Source organism: Rhinopithecus roxellana, chromosome 6 (genome assembly GCF_007565055.1).
Source record: "Rhinopithecus roxellana isolate Shanxi Qingling chromosome 6, ASM756505v1, whole genome shotgun sequence".
NCBI lineage: Eukaryota > Metazoa > Chordata > Mammalia > Primates > Cercopithecidae > Rhinopithecus > Rhinopithecus roxellana.
The window spans coordinates 115,241,556-115,263,252 of NC_044554.1; the positions used below are offsets into that span (position 1 = coordinate 115,241,556).

Here is a 21,697-nt window from a genome sequence, read left to right on the forward strand (position 1 = left end):
TAATGTGATTGTTTCATGTTACAGTTCTAAAAACACTCTCCTCCACCTTTAAAACTTTCCTCTACAGATAAGTATTACACAAGCCTATTAATTACATATTATATCGAGGATGAGCTAAACTAACTCATGAAGGTCCTTTAAAAACATTAACAAACAAAACAGATATTGCTGCTGTTACAACGAGAAACAAGTTATTTATATTCCAAGAAACTCTTTCATGTGAGGAATATTCATGTACAGACCCAAAGTCCCAAAGCGGTAGTAAACCACAACTGTACCACCTTGTAATGTGGATCTTTATCCATTTTACCTTAAACAGTCAGGATTTCTGTTTAGCTCAGCAATTCTTCTTCCAGCCACCTCATCAGAGTCTATCCCTTCTCTACAATTCAGTAGAGACTCAGCAGTCTTATTTTCTCCTACTTAGTGATGATGAGGAAGGTGCTTTCTTTTGTTTAGTACTGTAGCTTATACAGGTATAAGAATCATGTTTAAATTGTTTTCTAGCAAAGAACGTCTGAAGCTTTTGCCCTAATCTTTTCATTTGTTATGTGTAGGAATGCCTGCATTCACTTTCTTTTTATTACTATTCATTAATTATCAATTATTTATTGAAAACCTATGGAGCACTAGGGAAAATGGGATCTTCTAAAAGTACCTCACAGATATTATCCTCAAAGATGTCATAAACTCAGAGAAGAGATAAAATTCTGGGATACTCCTGGTTTGGATGCCTTGCGGGGGGGGCTAATACTACTACTCCCCATCTCCTCATATCATGGGGGAGTGTCCAACCCCCTATGATGCGGATCATAATATCCAGTGGGGGAGGGGTAGGTGATACCACTCCCCATATGGCAGGGGTGTCCATACCCCCACGATGTGGATTGTAAGATCCAGGCGGGGAGTGAGGGTGATACACTCCCTGTATCACGGGGGTGTCCACCCCCCGTGATGTGGATTGTAATATCCAGTGTGTCGGGGGTGATACTACTCACCATATTGCTGGGGGTGTGGACCCCCCACAATGTGGTTCTTAATAACCAAGAGGGGAGACAGGGGTGATACTACTCCCCATATCTCTGGGGTGTCCAACCCTCTGTGATGTGGATCGTAATATCCAGGGAGGAAGAAGAGGGTGATACTACTCCCCATACCATGGGGGTGTCCACCACCCTGCAATGTGGATCATAGTATCCAGAAAAAGAGAAAATGATATTACTCCCAATAGTGCAGGGAGTGTACACCCCTCCACCCCATGATATTGCTCCTAATAGCTAAAAGAAGAGAAGATAATATTACTCTTAATACCACAAGGGGTGTATACCCACCTGTGATATTGATCCTAATATCCAGGTGGTAGAGTATGACATTACTAACAATATAGCAATAGGTGTACCTCGAGCTGGTGAAATTGCTCCTACATTCACAGAAGAGAATTATATTACTCCCAATATCGCAGGGAGCATATACCCCTTCTGTGACATTACTCCTAATATCAGGAGGGGAAGAGGATAATACTATTCCCAATATCGCAGACTGTGTACACCCACCCTGTGATATTGTTCCTAATATATAGGGGGGAGAGGATGATATTACCCCCAATATCGCAGAGGGTTACACCCCCCCAGTTATATTTTTCTTAATATTCAAAGGCAGAGAGGATGATAGTATGCCCAATATCCCAGAAAGTGTACTACCCACGCCGTTTTGAGAGTAATATCATCTGCCCCCTTGGATATTAAGAATCATATCACAGAGAAAGAATACCTCTGAGGAGGTGAGAAGACGGAGTAACATCACTTCCATCTCGCTCGCTGGATATTATGATCCACATCGCAGAAGGGCAGACACAATCCGTGATATGGGGAGTACCACCACTCCCCACTTCTCACCTGGATAATATGAACTACATCTCAGGGGGTTATATTGGTCATAATATCAAGGTAGGAAGAAGGTAATATTACTCCCCATATCGCAGAGGGTGTACATACCCCCCCATTATGTTGTTCCTAATATCCAGGTTGTAAAAGAAAGATATTATAAGCAAAATCGCAGGTTGTGTACACCCCGCCTGTGATATTGTTCCTAATATGCAGAGGACCAGAGAATGATATTACTCCCAACAGCGCAGTGTGTGTACACCCCCTCCCCGTGATATTGTTCGTAATATCCATGGGGGAGAGGGGGTTATAACTCCCAATAGCACAGGGGATGTACACACCTCCTGCGATATTTTTCCTAATATCCATGAGGAAAGACAATGATATTACTTACAATATCGCAGAGAGTGTACACTCCCGCCTGTTACATTGTTCCTAATATCCAGGGGGTAGAAAATAAAATTAGTTTCAACATTGCAGTGGGTGTATACACCCCTGTTGTATTGTTTTTAATATCCGGAGGAGAAGAGGATAATATTACTCCCAATATCGCAGGCCATGTACACCCACCCTGTGATATTGTTCCTAATATCAAGGAAAGGAGATGATGACATTACTCCCCATATAGCAGAAGGTCTACACCCTGGGATATTGTCCCTAATATCCAGGGGGCAGAGAGGCTGATATGACTTCCAATATCGCAGGAAGTGTACATCCACCCTGTGATGTTCTTAATATTCAAAAGCAGAGAGTTTGATACTAGTCCCAGTATCGCCGAAAGTGTACACCCTCTTGTGATATTGTTCCTAATACCTAGAGGGGAGAAGATGATATTACTCCCCATGTCGCAGGACATGTACACCCACCCTGTGATATCTTAGCTAATATGCAGGGAGGGGAGGGGATAATATTATTCCCAATATCGCAGGGGGTGTACACCCCCCCATGATATTTTCCTTAATATTTAAAGGCAGAAAGGATGATATTACTACCAATATCACAGAAAGTGTACATCCTCCAGTGATATTGTTCCCATGATGGAGGAGGGAAGAGTAAAATACTACTTTCAATATTGCAGGGATTGTACACGCCCCCAGTGATTTTTTTTCTAATTTCAAGGTGGGAGAGGATGATATTATCCCCATCGGGGGATATAAACACACCTGTAATATTGTTCCTAATATCCTGGGGGGAGAGGATATTACTCCCAATATTGCAGAGGTTGTACACCCGTCGGTGATATTGTTCGTAATCTCCAGAGAGGGAGAATATATTATTAACAATATCATAAATACGCTGTGTGTTCTCCATGGATTGTACTCCCCATATCGCAGGGGGTGTCCACCCCCCTGCGATGTGGACTGTAATATCCAGGGAGTGGGGAGGGATATCACTCCCCATATCACGGGGCGGGGGGTGTCCACCCTCCTGCCATGTGGATCTTAATATCCAGGGAATGAAAGGGGGTGATATTACTCCACATATCACGGGGTATGTCCACCTTCCTGCGATGTGGATCGTAATATCCACGTGAAGGAGGAAGGTGATATTACTCCCCATATTGCGGGGGGGTGTCTACCCCCTTGCAATGTGGATCCTAATATCCAGAGGGGCAGAGGGGGGTGATATTACTCCACATATCGTGGGGTGAGGGTGTCTACACCCCTGTGATATGGATTGTAATATCCGGGAGGAAAGAGTGGGATGATAGCTCTTCGCAAATCGTGGGGTGGGTGTGTCCATCACCCTGCGATGTAGATCATAATATGCGGGGGTGGAGGAGGGATGTGTTATTACTCTTCACATCGCTATGGTGATGTGGATCTTAACATCCAGGGGAGGCGAGTGGGGTGATATTACTCCCCACATCCCTGGGGGGTTGTGCACCCTTCCAGTGATGTGGATCATAATATCCAGGGGGTGAGGGTGGTGATATTACTCCCAACATCGCTGTGGGGTATCCACCCCCTGCAATGTGGATTGTAATATCCAGGGGTGGAGAGGGTGCTATGAGTCCTCCCCACATCGCTGGGGGTGTGTCCACCCTCCTGCGATGTGGATCGTAATATCCAGTGGGGGAGGAGAGGATATTACTCCCCAGATCCCTGGGGCGGGGGGGGGGGGGTGGGGGGCGGTGTCTACCCTTCTGAGATTTGGGTTGTAATATCCAGGGAGGAGACAGGGGTGATACTACTCCCCACATCAATGGGGGGTGTCCACCCCCTGCGATGTAGATCATAATATCCAGGAGGGGAGAGAGGGGTGACATCACTCCGCATATCGCTGGAGGAAGGTCCACCACCCTGCGATGTGGATCATAATATCCATGGGGGGAGAGGAGGGTGATATTACTTCCCATATCACGGGGATGTCCACCCCCTGTGATGTGGATCTTAATATCCAGGTGGGGGAAAAAGGGGGTGATATTAATCCCCATGTCACAGGGGCTGTCCACTCCCCTGTGGTGTGGATTGTAATATTCAGGGTGGGGGAAGGGGTTTGATATTACTCCTCATATCGTGGGAGCTGTTCACCCCACTGCGATGTGGATCGTATATCCGGAGGGGAGAGGTGGGTGATATTACTCCCCATATCACTGGGGGTGTCCACCATCCTGTGATGTGCATCATAATATCCACGGGGAAAAAGGGAGGTCATATTACTCCCCATATCGCAGGAGGTGTCCACCTCCCTGCAAAGTGGATCTTTGTATCCAGTGGGGGAGATGGGGGGTGATATTACTCCCCATATTGCTGGGGTGTGTTCACCCCCCCTGAATTGTTTATCATAATATCCAGGAGAGGAGAGGGAGCTGATATATCTCCCCATATTGTTGGTAGGGGGGTGGGTTATCCATCCCCCTGTGATGTTGATAGTAATATCCAGGGGAGGAGAGGGGAGTGATATTACTCCCCACATTGCTGCGGGGGGAGGGGGACATTCACTCCCCTGCTATGTGGATTGTAATATCCAGGGATGGTGAGGGGTTGATGTTACTTCTCGCATTGCTGGGGGGAAGTCCATCCCTCTGTGATGTGGATCATAATATCTAGGGGTGGTGAGGGGGTGATATTACTGCACACATCCCTGGGGGCTGTCCACCCCACTGTGATGTGGATTGTAATATCCAGGAGGAGAGAAGGAGGGTGATATTACTCTCCATATCACATGGGAGTGTCCACCCCCCTGTGATGTGGATCATAATATCTATGGGGGGAGGGGGGTGATATTACTCCTCATAGCCCGAGGTGGGGGTGTCCACCTCCCAGCAATGTGGATCCTAACATCCGGCGGGGGGAAAGGGGTGATATTACTCCCCATATTACAGGGTGGGTGGGTTCAGTCCCATGTAATGGGGGTCATGATATCCAAAAGGGGAGAGGTGGGTGTTATTACTCCCTATATTGTAGGATGGGGGTGTCCAACCCCCTGCAATGTGGATCGTAATATCCAGCGGGGAAAGGGGGGTGATATTGTTACCCACATCGCAGGGTGGGTGTTCACCCTCTTGCCATGTGGATCTTAATATCCAGGGGGATGAGGGTGGTGATATTACTCCCTATATCACAGGGTTGTCCACCCTTCTGGGATTTGGATCATAATATCCAGGGGGAGAGATGGGGGTGATATTACTCCCCATATCATGAGGTGGGGGTGTCCACCTCTCTGTGTTTTGAATCATAATATCTGGGAGTGGGGGGATAAAATAAAAGGCAATAAAATAAGGCCAAATACATTTGATACAGAAAATGAATTATCTTGTCAGCATAATTTCAATCAGATACAGAAACAAATGAATTAAATATTTTACCTTGTAAAATGGCAGGTAATTTATTTTGAATATTTACTGTCTCTAATTGTTTTTATGCACAGCTCATGCATTCACAAAATGTACCTCATGTTTCTGTATTAAATCTAAGACCTTAAATCATAAATCTAATTATTCTAAAAGATGAGTAATTTTTTCTTAATATTCCAAAAAATTCATACCTTGTAAATATATAGATAAACACAAACTTCGGTAAAATGTTAGAGTGACATGCAGGAGAGGGCATCTCTATTCCATTACTTGTGGAAAGGTAAATTTATGAAGCAAGAGTTTACACATATACAAAGATATTTCCCCTACCCCTAACAAAACAAAAAAGAAGAATCCTAGAAGAGTTTTGTAGAATTAGAAAGTAAAAATTCTCATAGTTTAAGCATATGAATGTTGCAATTTTAAATACGTACTGTTTTAGATAAAATATATTAATTAAATTTTCCTTAGTAAAGGCTTCATTACTAAAACACCAAAGGCAATGGCAGCAAAAGCCAAAATTGACAAATGGGATCTAATTAAACCCTAATTAATTTTCCCTGGGGCAATTCAGAAAGAAAGCACTTAACTCCACCACCAACACCCAAAATTGGCATTCTATTTAAACTACTTTCTGTATTCTAGGGGGCACAACCCTTAAAAAGCAATTTAAGTACAATCTGATTTTACATGCCCGTATGTAATTCGTGCATTACTGCTAGTCAGCATGAATATTATATAGTACTATAAATGCTTTACCGTCCATAGAACATAAAATTACATATTTACTAACAACTCATACACAACACACTTACAAGCAAGAACTCTGTCAGAACAAACCAACTATAGCACATACCGTCCAGCATCCAAAGCCAACAGCACGACCCACCAGAATATCAACTAACCCAAGAATCCACCAGCGTACATAGTACATTTTATTCTTGGTCGGACATAGCACATTACAACTGAGCACACGCAAGTCAATCCTTAACAATACGGATATTCTCATCAGTTGGGTATCCCTTGTTCACCATCACGGAGGATGATGAGCTCCTGCATAGCAAAATAATCTATCATCAGAGCGAACAGGCAGCCTACAGAATGGGAGAAGATTTTTGCAGTCTATCCACCTGACAAAGGGCTAACATCCAAAATCTACAAAGAAGTTAAACAAATTTACCAGAAATAAAACAAACAACCCCATCCAAAAGTGAAGGATATGAACAGACACTTCTCAAAAGAAGACACTTATGCAGTACCGGGGATAGGCCCCAAATCTGGCCATAAACTGGCCCCCAAACTGACCATAAACAAAATCTTTGCAGCACTGTGACATGTTTGTGACGGCCATGATGCCCATGCTGAAAGTTGTGGGTTTACCAGAATGAGGGCAAGGAACCTCTGGCCCACCCGGGGTGGAAAACTGCTTAAAGGAATTTCTAAGCCACAAACAATACCATGAGGAATCTGTGCCTTGAGAATATGTTCCTGCTGCGGATAACTAGCCAGAGCCTATCCCTTTGTTTCAGCCCATCCCTTTGTTTCCTGTAAGGAATACTTTTAGTAAATCTATAATCTATAGAAGAAACACCTATCACTGGTTTGCTGTCAATAAATATGTGGGTAAATCTCTGTTCAGGGCTCTCAGCTCTGAAGGCTGTGAGACCCCTGATTTCCCACTCCATACCCTACATTTCCTTGTGTGTGTCTTTAATTCCTCTAGCACCACTGGGTTAGGGTCTCCATGACTGAGCTGGTCTGGGCAAGTGGTGCCCATATGTGGGGCTCTAACCCAGGTCAAAACGTCACTGGAGCAATGGTTGGAGAATGTGGAACTAAGCTGGAGGACACCCAACTACTCTTAAGCAATCCCCGTGGTGAGTAAGAAGGGAAGCTTGGAAGCATCAGGGTAACAATGGGACAAGTGTGGGCTCTGGTTCATTCCACCTTGGAAACGTTTCACACTAATGATGAGGAGGAAGGATTGTATAATGAAGTAACAGAAGATGTGACAGGGTATGTTTGTTTGCCAGCTAAAGCTAAAGCTACAAAAGAGGGAGAGGTTCATCCCTACTCTTCTGCACCCCCTCCTTATTTTGAAGAAAAAGAGTGGCCTGACCCTGTAGATCTTTCTTTTCTGAAGGACACTGGGCAAAAAGTAGTTGGTCCAGTGACTGAGCAATGCCTCAAGTGACCACTCTTAGTTCTATTCAGGCAGGAATCCAGCAAGCTAGAAGAGGGGGTGATTTAGAGGTTTGGTAGTTCCCTTTTAGGATATACCCCCCAGAACAACAGGTAAATATAATGGCTACATTTCAGCCTTTTCATTTTAAATTCAGGAAACACCATGGTGGGCCCGTCCCGGGCCCCATTCCAAAGCAGGCATTTCCGGCTCAGACAATTCCCTCACCCCTGTACAATGTCTGTCCCCTGCCACAGCTGGTAGTGCCACAGTAGATCTACGCTACAAAAAAGCTGTGAGTCTTCTGCCTGGGGAACCCCTGCAAAAAGTTCCAGTGGGGGTCTGTGGACTCTTGCCAGCAGGGATGATAGGATTTCTTCTAGGCAGTCCTAATTTAAATTTAAAAGGAGTACAAGTACAAACAGGAGTCACTGATTCAGATTACAATGGGGAAATTCAAATTGTTATATCTACTTCTGTTCCCTGGAAAGCAGAGCCAGGAGAGTGTATAGCACAGCTCCTGATTGTGTCATATGTAGAAATGGGGAAAAGTGAAATTAAATGAACAGGAGGATTTTAAAACAGAAGTAAACAAGGCAAAGCAGATTATTGGTGAGTCAAATTACTGATAAATGTCCTACCTGTGAAATAACTATTCAGGGAAAGAAATTTAAAGGTTTGGTAGATACAGGAGTGGACATTTCCATCATTTCTCTATAGCACTAGTTGTCTGCATGGCCAATTCAATATGCTCAATTTAAAATAGTTGAAGTTGATAAAGCCCCTGAAGTGTATCAAAGTAGTTATATTTTGCATTGTGAAGGGCCTGATGGACAATCTGGGACTATTCAACCAATTATAACATCCATAACTCTAAATTTATGGGGAAGAGAGTTATTACAACAATGGAGAGCACAAGTTTTAATTACAGAACAATTACATAGCCCTCAAAGTCAACATATGATGCATGAAATGGGGTATGTCCCTGGTATGGGACTAGGAAAAATTTGCAAGGTTTAAAGGAACCACTTCAAGCAGAAAGACAAAGTTCCTACTAAGGTTTAGGATATCATTTTTGATGTGGCCATTGTTAAGCATCCAGAACCTATACCTTCAAAATAGTTAACAGATAAGCCAATTTGGATAGAACAATGGCCACTGAGTAAAGAGAAACTGGAGGCTTTAGAGGACTTAGTTACTGAACAATTAGAAAAAGGACACATAGCTCCAACATTTCCCCTCGGAATTCTCCAGTTTTCATAATTAAGAAAAAAATCAGGTAAGTGGAGAATGTTAACTGACTTAAGAGCCATTAATTCAGTTATACAACCTATGGAGACACTGCAGCCAGGACTACCTTCTCCTGTTATGATTCCAAAAAATTGGCCTTTAATAGTCACAGATTTAACAGACTGTTTATTTACTATCCCCTTAGCTGAGCAAGACTGTGAACAGTTTGCATTTACAATTCCTGAAGTAAACAACCTGCAGCCTGCTAAGCATTTTCATCAGGAAGTGTTGCCACAAGCATGTTACATAGTCCAATGATCTGCCAGACATATGTAAGGCAAGCAATTGAACCTACTCGTAAAAGTTGTTCACAATGTTACATTATTTATTATATGAATGATATCCTTTGTTCTGCCCCTACTCAAGAAATATTACTCCAATTTACGATTATTTGCAAAATTCAACTTCTCATGCTGGTTTAATTATAGCTCCTGAAAAAATTCAGACTACTACTCCTTACTCCTACTTGGGGACATTAGTAAATGACACTATCATTGTGCCACAGAAAGTAACCATATGTAGGGATAAATTGAAAACATTAAATGACTTTCAAAAATTACTAGGAGACATTAATTGGATATGAGCTGCTCTAGGCATTCCTACCTATGTCCTGAGTAATCTATTTTCTATCCTTAGAAGAGATCCTAGTCTCACTAGCCCTCAGAATTAACAAAGGAGGTTGAGGTAGAATTAAAGTTAATTGAGAAGCAAGTCCATTAAGCCCAAATAAATAGAATAGATCCAGAGAAGACTCTAGATTGGCTAATTTTTTCAACTCAGCATTCACTTACTGGTGTTATTCTCCGAGAACAGGGCTTAGTAGAATGGCTTTTTCTTCCACATATTAAGTCACAGACTCTAACTATTTGGATCAAATCGCTACTATGATAGGAAATGGTAGAAGTTGGATTGTTAAATTACATGGATAAGATCTTGGAAAAATTATTGTCCCTCTCATGAAGGCACAAATACAACTAGCTTTTATAAATAGTCTCACTTGGCAAACCCATTTAGCTGACTTTGTGGGTATTCTTGATAATCATTTTTCTAAAATGAAATTATTTCAATTTCTGTAATTAACTGATTCTCCCTAAAATAACTAAATTTAAACCAATTGAAGGTGCTGAGAATGTTTTTACAGATGGGTCTAGTAATGGTAAAACTTCTTATTCTGGCTTGAAAGGTGCGAGTTTTTCAGATGCACTATACTTTAGCTCAAAAAGCCGAGCTTGTAGCTCTAATTGAGGTATTGACTGCTCTTAATATACCTATTAATGTGATTTCTGATTCTTCATACATGGATCATTCCACACAATTAATTGAAATGATCAGTTACAATTTCATACAGAGGAACAACTGATGACTTTATTTATCCAGTTGCAAACAGCAGTCAGGAGTAGAATGCACCCTTTTTACATCACTCACATTAGGACTCATACACCTCTTCCAGGACCTTTGACTGCAGGGAATCAAATGGCTGATCACCTAGTTGCTAAAGCAATATCTAATGCTAGACACTTTCACAATTTAACCCATGTTAATGCCTCTGGTCTCAAATGCAGATACAACATTTACCTGGAAAGAAGCTAAAGCTGTTATCCAGTGATGCCCAATGGTGCATTCTTCATCTTTTACAGGAGGAGTTAATCCTCAAGGATTGGAACCTAATTCTCTTTGGCAAATGGATGTCACACACGTTCCCTTGTTTGGGAGACTAGCTTATGAACATGTATGTGGGGATACCTTTTCTCACTTTGCCTGGGCTACATGGCAGTCAGGAGAGTCTTCTGCTTGTGTTAAAAATCCCCTTTTGCAGTATTTTGCAGTGAGGGGCATTCCAACTTATATTAAAATAGTTAATGCCCCAGGCTATGCTAGCCAAGCTCAAGCTCCATTTTTCTCTATATGGAATATTAAACACATTACTGGCATTCCATATAATTCTCAAGGACAAGACGTTATAGAGAGAACGAATCTCTCCCTGAAACAGCAGTTGCAAAAGCAAAAAGGGGGAAACAGGGATTACGAGACACCTCATGTACAACTGAATCTAGCATTATTGACTTTAAATTTTTTGAGCTTACCTAAAGGTCGGATGCTATCAACAGCTAAACAGCATCTACAGAAACCAGCTCCAAAGACAGAAGCAGAACAACTGGTTTAGTGGAGAGATCCAATAACAAAAAGTTGGGAAATAGGTAAAATAATAACTTGGGGTAGAGGTTATGCTTGTGTTTCTCCAGGCCAGAGCCAACAGCTGATTTGGATATCATCAAGACACTTGAAATCTTATCATGAGCCAGATGCTGAAGAAGAGATTTTTTGAAGAAAATCTGAGGAAAGTGGGACAACCAGTCATAATGAGTAATGTAATGATAGCTATGATAGTGCTGATCACCATTGCCATGAGTATTTCTTCAACAAGGGCTGACACAGAGAGCAATTATACTTATTGGGTACAATTATCAACCTTGGCTGGCAATAATGTTTGGATGTAATCACTCTATGACAGTTACACATGCTTTCTGATCTTAGTATTTACCATAATAAATCTGCTCCTATAATTGAGGAATACCACCCTCAAAAACCTATTGGTAAACAGAATTGAACCTGGCCAGAAATAATGAACATACTTGTTTGGAAAGATTGCATTGCAGAACAGGCAGAGGTTCTGGGCAATGATTCCTATGGAATCATTATTGATTGGTCCCCTAAAGGGATGTTTAGCTTGAATTGCACCTCTCAGTCTGCATGGCATGGCCACACTATGGTCAGTTGGTCTAAACAAAATGGTCAGATGGTAGAAATACTAGAAAATACTACAAGAGTTCCTATTATCTGGAAACGTGGCAGTACAATGGCACCTCAACCTCAAATGATATGGCCTGCCGTAGGAGCTAAACATAAGGATTTGTGGAAACTATTATGGCTCTTAACAAGATCAAAATTTGGGAAAGAATAAAAAACCATCTAGAAGGACTCTCTACAAACTTGTCTTTAGATATTGCAAAATTAAAAGAACAAATATTTGTAGCATCCCAGGCATACCTGACCTTAATGCCAGGAACTGGAGTGCTTGAAGGAGCTGCAGACAGATTAGCAGCTAGTAACCCATTAAAATAGATTAAAAAACACTTGGAAGCTCTGTGATTTCAATGATGATTATGTTATTAATCTGTGTTGTTTGTCTTTCATGTAGTCTGCAGATGCATATCTCAACTCCTGTGAAAAGTAGCTCGCTGTGATAAAGCTGCCTTTACTTTTATTGTCCTGAAAAACACAAGAAGGGGGACATGCTGGGGATAGGCCCCTAAATCTGGCCATAAGCTGGCCCCAAAATTGGCCATAAACAAAATCTCTGCAGCACTGTGACATGTTCATGATGGCCATGATGCCCACACTGAAGGTTGTGGGTTTACAGAAATGAGCACAAGGAACACCTGGCTCACCCAGATGGAAAACCACATAAAGGCATTCCTAAGCCACAAACAATAGCATGAGTGATCTGTGCCTTAAGGACATGTTCCTGCTGCAGATAAATAGTCAGAGCCCATCCCTTTGTTTCAGCCCATCCCTTTGTTTCCTGTAAGGGATACTTATAGTAAATCTATAATCTATAGAAACAATGCTTATCACTGGCTCGCTGTCAGTAAATATGTGGATAAATCTCTGTTTGGGGCTTTCAGCTCTGAAGACTGTGAGATCCCTAATTTCCCACTCCACACCCTATATTTGTGTGTGTGTCTTTAATTCCTCTAGTGCCGCTGGGTTAGGGTCTCAGTGACCAAGCTGGTCTCAGCATGCAGCCAACAAATATATGAAAAAACTCATCATCACTGGTCATTAGAGAAATGCAAGTCAAAACCACAATGAGATACCAATTCACACCAGTTAGAATGGCGATCATTAAAAATTAAGGAAACAACGGATGCTGGAGAGGACGTGGAGAAATAGGAACACTTTTACACTGTTGGTAGGAGTGTAAATTAGTTCAACCATTGTAGAAGACAGTGTGGCAACTCCTCAAGGGTCTAGAACCAGAAATACCATTTGACCCAGCAATCCGATTACTGGATATATATCCAAAGGATTATAAATCATTCTACTATAAAGAAACATACACACGTGTGTTTATTGTGGCACTGTTCATGATACCGAAGACTTGGAACCAACCCAAATACCCATCAATGATAGACTGGATAAAGAAAATGTGGCACATATACATCATGGAGTACTATGCAGCAATAAAAAAGAATGAGTTCATGTCCTTTGAAGAGACATGGATGAAGCTGAAAACCATCATTCTCAGCAAACTAACACAAGAACAGAAAACTAAACACCACATGTTCTCACTCATAAGTGGGAGTTGAACCATGAGAACACATGCACACTGGGAGGGGAACATAACACATGGGAGCCTGTAGTGGGGTGAGGAACTAGGGGAGAGATAGCATTAGGAGAAATACCTAATGTAGATGACAGGTTGATGAGTGTAGCAAACCACCATGGCATGTGTATACCTATGTAACAAACCTGCACATTCTGCACATGTACCCCAGAACTTAAAGTATAATAATAAAAAAATTCCAATGGAAGGAAAATACGTAAAAACTGGAAATATTTGTAACTATTTACACTTGAGATTATAGAAATTGAAACTAGCATGCATTATTTTTTGATTTGGTTAGTTCATTTTTTGTTGTCATTGTTTCCATTAACTTCAGATAAATAAACTTGCATATAATTTTTAAAGGTCAAAACAGAATTTCATACTATTTACTATACTTATACCTTGCCTTAAAAAATAATTATTTTTAAAAAGCATAGATAGGAAAAAAAATAACCATCATTGATTGAATTGTTTCATCTATTTACATGTAATGCTATTATTATGATTGGATTTCCATTAGTTATTTTTAAAAAAATTTTATGCTTCATATACATTTTGGTAACCTATGCTTTCTTTTGTTTTTGTTTTTATTTTATTAATTGCATATTTTTCAGGGTAACATTTTAATTCATTTAATGATTCTTTTACTGTGTTTTTGAGTTTTCTCATTGGTCTCTCTGCAGCTTTCAATGTGCCTATTATCAGAATCTGCTTCAGAATTATATTAACTTTATTCCACTTAGTTATAGAAAATGCTACTCCTATACTCCTATAGGGCTATTCCTTTCTCTCCTTGTTTGGGTGCTTTTTGTTATGTATGTTATGTGTACATCTTCTAAAAAAAACAACAATACGTTGTTATAATTATTACTTTATATAATTTTGTGTCTTTCAAAGAAACTAACAGAAGAGAAATAGTATATATTTATAGTTCGTCATATTAAGCATCTTATTTATAATTTCTGATTTCTTTTTCTTCCTGTGGATTTCGTTTATCATCTGGGATCATCTACATAGTTTCCTTAGGAAAGCTACAGAACTCTCTGTTTTTATGACCTGTGTCTGCTCTTGGGCAGAACCCTCATGCCCCTCCTTTTGCACAACCACTTTTCTTGAGTGACAATTCTGAGCTATGAATGGGGTGCTTGTCAACAATGTTATCCCTTCCTCTGGCTTACTTCTTATAGTGTGGAACCTCAGCTGTAAATGTCAGCTGGTGCTAGAATGATTGGGGCAGAGTATTCTCAGCCTACCATATCTTATATATAGCTTCATCTGTAAGAGTGGGGACTTGGTAGGAAATGAAGCACCAGATATTTTGGCGGTACTTGCCTGGAATACAGCTTCTGTGACACATACCTAAGTAGATCAAGTTGGAGAGATGAGAAACACTGATGGCTAGGTAGAAACAGTAATTTCTAGACTGATAGTTGGTGGGGAAAGAGGTAGTGAGTCAAATGTCAGAGACTCATTTTTCACATTAAGATTTAGTATATTTTGTTGAATAACAATTTATCCACTTGCTGAAATTCCTTAAGACTTTTTTCAGACTTCAAATTGTTGTTTTCACTATTTATGGTTGTTTCATCGAGAAGTTCCATGACACAACTCATACTACCATTCTGGAATCACTGTCCTTATATCATTTTATGTTAAGTGACTTTTTATAGGCATAATCTAATTTTTTTGCATATTGAAAATATATTCTGACACCCTTTTTATTGGTATGTTTAGGGAATTTGAATTCACTGCAGTTATTGATATCTTTCAATTTAGGTCTAGCATTTTGTTGTTGTTTACTTCCTCCTACTTCCCCTCCCTGTCTCCTTTTGAGTTACTTGAACATCATTATATTTTATTTAAATTTATTTCATGTTTTTCTTTACTTCTTTGCATACTTATTTTAGGGATTGTCTTAGGGATTTACAATTGATATACTTGCCTTTTTGCATTTTACTTAGAAATAATGTTTTATTACCTCCAGTGAAAATAAAAATCTTAGCAAAATATACTTTGCTTTACCTCTCCCCTTACAATAAATGTATCATATGCTAACCTTACATACATTCACGTTTCATTAGATAATGTTATTAGTTTTCATTCAGCCATCAGATATACTTTAAAGAACTCAAACAGAGATGAATAATCTAGTATATTTACCCAACTACTTATCTGTTAAGATTTGATCAGGCTGGTGGGAAAAATATTAGTTAGGATAGCCACAAAATCCTTTTGGAAGGCCTGAGGGTTTTCACCTGACTTCCCTAACAAACCTGGCCAAAGGTAGCCTGGTCCCATCACCTTTAGTTAAATAGATTAGAGTAGTAAACAAAAGAATGTAGGAAGCTTATTTTACTAATCTGTTAACTTACATGGGCTTAAAACTAACCTTTGTCCTACCAGGGGTACTTTACTGCCTCCTACTTGGGGCCATGGGCGGGGAGAGGGGGGTGGTCAGCAGAAGTTTATTACCCACAAATGGTATTTGCTTTAGGCCTGGGAACCTAGTCTTTATTCTTTACCCTCTAGTGGTGTTTACTCACAACTTTTGCTAATTAGTCTTACTGAATAAATGCAAGCCTGACTATCTGATCAGGCCTAGTGGCAACTGTTTACAGAACTCAGCTTGGAGCCTGCAAGGGGCTCAGACCCTCAGCTGGACTGGCAGAGCAGAATATCTGTGTGTCAGTTTATGTTTTATTCATCCGTCACCTAATCAGGGGTCTTCAGGAATAGATCCCCCACAGCTAGTGCCCCTGTGAAAGAAGCACTGCCTCAACTGGTGCCCTAGGGTGAGGAAACCCATGTGAAGACAGTCAGAAACAGACACCCCACACAGTTGGAGCCCCTCGTAAGGCAAGCTGCAAAGGAAGTGTGAGGAGAGCTGCAAAGTGAGGAAAGATGTGAAAGAAGCATGAGAAACATGACTGACCCCCTGAAAACAAAGGTGAAGAAAGGAACCATGAAGTCAAGTCAGTGAGTAATCAGTAAGTCATTGGTGCCCATTCAAGGTTACCAAGTTCTAGGGAAAATTGGGTCAAGCTGAGGTTTCATCACAGGACAACAGTTATCAGCTCAACAGAAACAGTATGTAAAAGTGTTAAGATACTTGCTTTAGGCTAGTAGAGTATCAGTTTCACAGGCTCAATTAAGGGAACTAAGGCAAAATATGGTCTTTTATGATTTGTGGCTCCCAGAAGAAGGAACGCTAGAGGTAGAACTCTGGGAACAAGTAGGGAGAAATCTTTTTTTTTTTTTTGGTTGTTATTTAGTTTTTATTTCATAATCATAAACTTAACTCTGCAATCCAGCTAGGCATGGGAGAGAACAAGGAAAACATGGAACCCAAAGGGAACTGCAGCAAAAGCACAAAGATTCTAGGATACTGCCAGCAAATGGGGTGGAGGGGTGCTCTCCTGAGCTACAGAAGAAATGGTCTGGTGGTTAAGATAAAACACAAGTCAAACTTATTAGAGTTGTCCACAGTCAGCAATGGTGATCTTCTTGCTGGTCTTGCCATTCCTGGACCCAAAGCGCTCCATGGCCTCCACAATATTCATGCCTTCTTTCACTTTGCCAAAGACCACATGCTTGCCATCCAACCACTCAGTCTTGGCAGTGCAGATGAAAAACTGGGAACCATTTGTGTTGGGTCCAGCATTTGCCATGGACAAGATGCCAGGACCTGTATGCTTTAGGATGAAGTTCTCATCTTCAAATTTCTCCCCATAGATGGACTTGCCACCAGTGCCATTATGGCGTGTGAAGTCACCACCCTGACACATAAACCCTGAAATAATTCTATGAAAGCAGGAACCCTTATAACCAAATCCTTTCTCTCCAGTGCTCAGAGCACGAAAATTTTCTGCTGTCTTTGGAACCTTGTCTGCAAACAGCTCGAAGGAGATGCAGCCCAAGGGCTCGCCGTAGACGGCAATGTCGAAGAACACGGTAGGGCTGACCATGGCTAGTAGTACAAGAATTTCCTCGGCGGCAGCGTCTGCAAAGCCGTAGGGAGAAATCTTAAACAATATTACCTGCAAAGGCAATGGGTCTCAGCCTCAGCTTTAACACTATGGGCTTCAGGAAGGATGGCTTTTGTCCCAGTATACACAGAAGAACCTAAAAGGGGGAAGGAGGAGGAACTGTCACCTGCCTTATCACCTCCTCTTCCCTCAGTCTGACTATCACCGGGCCAAGATAACAAAGAGGGAATGGAGGGTTTGCCTAAACTCCCTCCTACAATAAGTAGGAAAAAAGACAAGAAACATACTTCAGCTATGGGACCTTGGCTTTAGCAAGCAGCATTAGAAAGGGAGCTCTTAGCCTGCCTGGTAATGCAAGACTGACATGGTAATCAAATACATGAACCTGTTTCATTTGGTACTTTTAAAGGACTAAGAAAAAGCATTAAAGAAAATGGAGCTGCTAGCCTATTTACAAAAGAAATAATTGACCCCATGGGACCGGTCAATGCTGGCTAAAACAACTCTGGAGCCTAGCCAACACCTCCTCTGGAAGGCAGAATATGATGAATTGTGTGAACCACAAGCCAACTAGAATCAGGCGGCAGGGCAAAATATAACAGCTGCTATGCTCCAGGGGAGTGATCCTCATGCCGATGTACAACTAAATTTTGATCCCTAGGCCTATGCTCAAGTGCCTTTGTGTACTCTCAGAGCTTGGGACCGAATTTCTGAGAGTGGAGTTGAGCATGGGTCTGTTGTAAATGTTCGACAAGTGCTTCAGGAGCCATTTATTGAGTTTATCAATCAGTTAATTCAGACTATTAAGAGACAAATTAGTTAGGCCCAAGCTGCTAATATCTTATTGTTGCAATTGGCTTTTGAAAACCTAATGTGGATTTCCAGCAGGCAATGTAGGCAATCAGAGGAAAGGAAACCACCTTTGGGGAGCTGATAAGAGCATGTCAGCTGGTAGGAACTGAGATACACAAGGCCAGAATATTAGCTATGGCATTAAGGCTTCCTGAAGTGAAAAGGGAGAGAAACCAAAAGTGTATTCTATGTGGAGAGTCAGGTCATATGAAGAGGGAATGCTCCCATAGTGAAGACTAAGCTAACTTAGGGAAAGAACTTCCTTATATATGTACCCAATGTAGAAAAGTGAAACATTGGGCAAATTAATGAAAGTCTAAATTTGATAAAAATGGCAACCCCATAGGAAATCAGTCTGGAAACTTCTTGAGGGGTTAGCCCCAGTCTCTGCTCCCAACGGGAGCAATGCCAATGGCTTTCCTTGGTCAGATAGAAAGCCCACAGTCCTCTCTCTCAGAGCAGTCACTACTGGGAGCACAGGACTGGACTTACTCTGTTCCATGAATTAGTGATAAAAGAAAGAGAGGACCCTAAAATGGGTGCAATCAGTCTCTGGGGCCTGTTGCCTCCAGGAACCATAGGATTAGTCCTGGGGAGATCTAGTCTATCCATTAATGGAATTAATGTGCTTCCTAGGGTAATCAATAGTGATTATCAAAGTGAGATATTGCTTATGATGAAACGTAAAGGTCTGCATAGTCTTCTCCCTGGATCAAAGATAATTCAGTTACTGATTTTACCATACTGGATCCCCAATGCCCACAGGAAGGAAAGGAGAAAGGGAAGTTTTGTAAGCACAGTAGCCACAGGAATATATTGGAATAAATTAATCACTGATCAGAGACCCATGAGTACATTAAAAATTGAAAATAATTTTACTGGCTTATTGGACACAGGGGTAGACATTTCAATCATTAGTGATCAGAATTAGCCAGAATCTTGGCCTTGGGTCACTCAGAAGATTGTCAGCATCAGGGAAGTGTACAGAGACAAACAGAGCACACGCCCCCTAAAATGCTGTGATTCAGAAGGAAGAAAGGCAGTTATACAACCTCTAATCATGCCCATCCCTGTTAATCTTTGAGGAAAGGACCTATTAGCCCAATAGGGGGTTATTCTGCAGACACCTTGCTAACAATGGCCATTGTTCTTATTCCTCCCCTACCTCTGATGTAGCTCTCTCAAGATCTGGTCTGGGTGGAAGAGTGGCCTCTGAAGGGAGAGAAATTACAGAGGAATCATGCGTTAGCTGTCGAGCAGTTAAAGGCTGGACATCTTGAATGTTCCACCAGCCCCAGGAATTAGCCTATTTTCATTTTTCCCAAAAAGTCTGAGAAGTGGAGGCTTTTATATGACTTACATACTATTAATGCTAATTTACAGACCATGGGACCCCTTTAACAGGGCCTCCCCTCCCCCATGGCAATTCTGAGAGATGAGGACAACTGGACTTCCTTGGTCAAGTGGGGACTTAGAGAACTTTTCTGTCTTATAAGAGGTTTGTAAAATGCACCAATCCGTGCTCTGTAAAAACTCACAATTGGCACCCTATAGCTAGCTAGAGGTTTGTAAAGTGCAGCAATCAGTGCTCTGTAAAAAGGCACCAATCAGTGCTCTGTAGCTAGCTAGAGTTTTGTAAAATGGACCAATCAGCACTCTGTAAAATGGACCAATCAGCAGGACATGGGTGGGAACAAATAAGCGAATAAAAGCTGGTCACCACAGCCAGCAGCAGCAACCCTCTCAGGTCCCCTTCCAGGCATGGAAGCTTTGTTCTTTCACACTCCACAATAAATCTTGATGCTGCTCACTCTTTGGGTCCACACCTGCTTTAAGAGCTGTAACACTCACCGTGAAGGTCCACATCCTCATTCCTGAAGTCAGCGAGACCATGAACCCTCTGGAAGGAACAGACTCTGGACACATCTTGGGTGCTTGTCTTGCTATTCTGTCCTATTTTTCATTAGAATTTGGGGGCTAAAGAGATGGGAGCATTGGTTTGCCTAGAACCAGCTTCCGTTTTTCCTGTACTTCCAGGCTGAGCCAAGGGTTGACAGAGAGGAAAGCCATTCAGCTCCAGGGTCCCTACAAAAAGTTGGTTGACCCTGCAGCAATGAGCAGAACTCTCAAAGTCATGTCGCCCAATCAAGACTCACCCATCTATCCTATCTAACCTGACCCTTGCCTCCTGGGTCCTAACACCTGTCAGACAAACTTCCTCCTGCCTCTCTTCTCTGAGGCTAGTCCCACTTCTAAAAACTACTCCCTGTCTCTAGTGTTCTTCTAGTTTCTCCTATAAGAATGGTTTCTAGTATAAATTCTGGGACTCTGTTCCTTTCCTTAGGCACCCAGCTCACTAAACAGAAAGACATAATTTTTGCCCAAAGCCCCATCAGAGGGGTGACCATCTATCCTTTTAGTATCTCTCCTCAAACTAGCAGGCCTAACAAAAGCCATTCCCAAAACTAGGATATGGGGAGCTTCAGAAATTATATCCTTCCTATTCATATGATAAGTGAGGACAAAAGTCATCATTCGTCCAACCCTGGAGATCCCTTTCCTCCCTCAGGGTATGGCCCTCCACTCCATTTTGGGGGCATATCTTCTTTAAAGGCAGGGGTAAGGTCCTAATGCTAACAGGAGAAAATGCTTAAGACTCTAACAAGTTTTTGAGAATGCATCAGTAAGGAATGCTAAATATGATTTTTCTTGGTCCTCTTTGTGGTCTAAGAGGAAAGGCAAGGGTGCAGGTTTTCAAGAATGCATCAGTAAAGGGCACTAAATCTGACCTTTCTCAGTCCTCTTTTTGGTCTAGGAGGAAAACTAGTGTTTCTGCTGCTGCTTCGGTGAGTGCAACTATTCCAATCAGCAGGATCCAGGGACTGTTGCAGGTTCTTGGGCAAGAGGGGAGATCTGCTGCTGCATTGATGAGCACAACTATTCCAATCAGTAAGGTTCTGGGACCATTGTGGGTACTTGGGCAGTGGCATAAAAAGAAACAAACCAAAACCACGGGCAATTTTTTTCTTTCAGATGGGAAACACTCAGGCATCAACAGGCTCACCTTTGAAATGCATCCTAAGCCATTGGGACCAATTTAACCTGGAAACCCTGAAAAAGAGGTGGCTCATTTTTTTTTTTCTGCACCATGGCCTGGCCCCAATATTCTCTCTCAGAGGGGGAAAAATGGTCACCTAAGAGAGGTATAAATTACAATACTATCCTGCAGTTTGACATTTTCTTTAAGAGGGAAGGCAAAAGTAGTGAAATACCTTATGTCCAAGCTTTCTTTTCATTGAAGGAGAATCCACAACT

At 41.6% G+C, this 21,697-nt stretch overlaps 1 pseudogene across 1 annotated transcript; it reads right to left on the reverse strand.

The window, feature by feature from the left end:
- Positions 1-17,014: 17,014 nt before the first annotated feature.
- LOC115898336 lies at positions 17,015-17,509 on the reverse strand (annotated as a pseudogene). The gene has a single exon (XR_004058048.1). The product of XR_004058048.1 is annotated as a peptidyl-prolyl cis-trans isomerase A pseudogene (transcript).
- Between the last annotated feature and the right edge of the window lie 4,188 nt (positions 17,510-21,697).